General features: G+C 44.4%; 1 protein-coding gene across 1 annotated transcript in view; it reads right to left on the reverse strand.

The window, feature by feature from the left end:
• The window catches only part of GRAMD1C (GRAM domain containing 1C), a 53,183-nt gene that overhangs the window by 51,237 nt on the left and 1,565 nt on the right, over positions 1-381 (reverse strand). The window lies entirely within an intron of this gene.

A 381-nucleotide genomic window follows, 5' to 3' on the forward strand; every position in this document is an offset into this window, starting at 1 on the left:
AAAAACAAACAAAAAACATTCTTCTTACATCCAGTCTAGGTCTCCCCTCTTTTAAAGTCCCCTGAAGTGTCCCCAGCCTTGTGAGGCAAGAACATAAGGGAGAAGGTGTCTGGCTATGTTAGCTCAGAAATACATGCAGACTCTGTAAGAAGGGATAGAGCTGCACCCCGGGCAAGAGCCCTGCTCTTCCTTTTGGTAGGAAGCAGCTCAGCCACTTCTCTGAGTGCCCATAACGAATACTCAGGATCCCTTCCTTTCTGTTGTTTCCACTCCTGCAGCTCCAGGAAAATAAAGTGGATCACTGTACTTCAACACTAGCATGCCACAGGTCTTCAAAATCATCTCTTTTTACAGAGATTTTTTTCTCTCTCTCTTTTTTTT

The sequence above is a fragment of the Meleagris gallopavo genome, chromosome 1 (genome assembly GCF_000146605.3).
Source record: "Meleagris gallopavo isolate NT-WF06-2002-E0010 breed Aviagen turkey brand Nicholas breeding stock chromosome 1, Turkey_5.1, whole genome shotgun sequence".
In the NCBI taxonomy this organism is placed as follows: domain Eukaryota; kingdom Metazoa; phylum Chordata; class Aves; order Galliformes; family Phasianidae; genus Meleagris; species Meleagris gallopavo.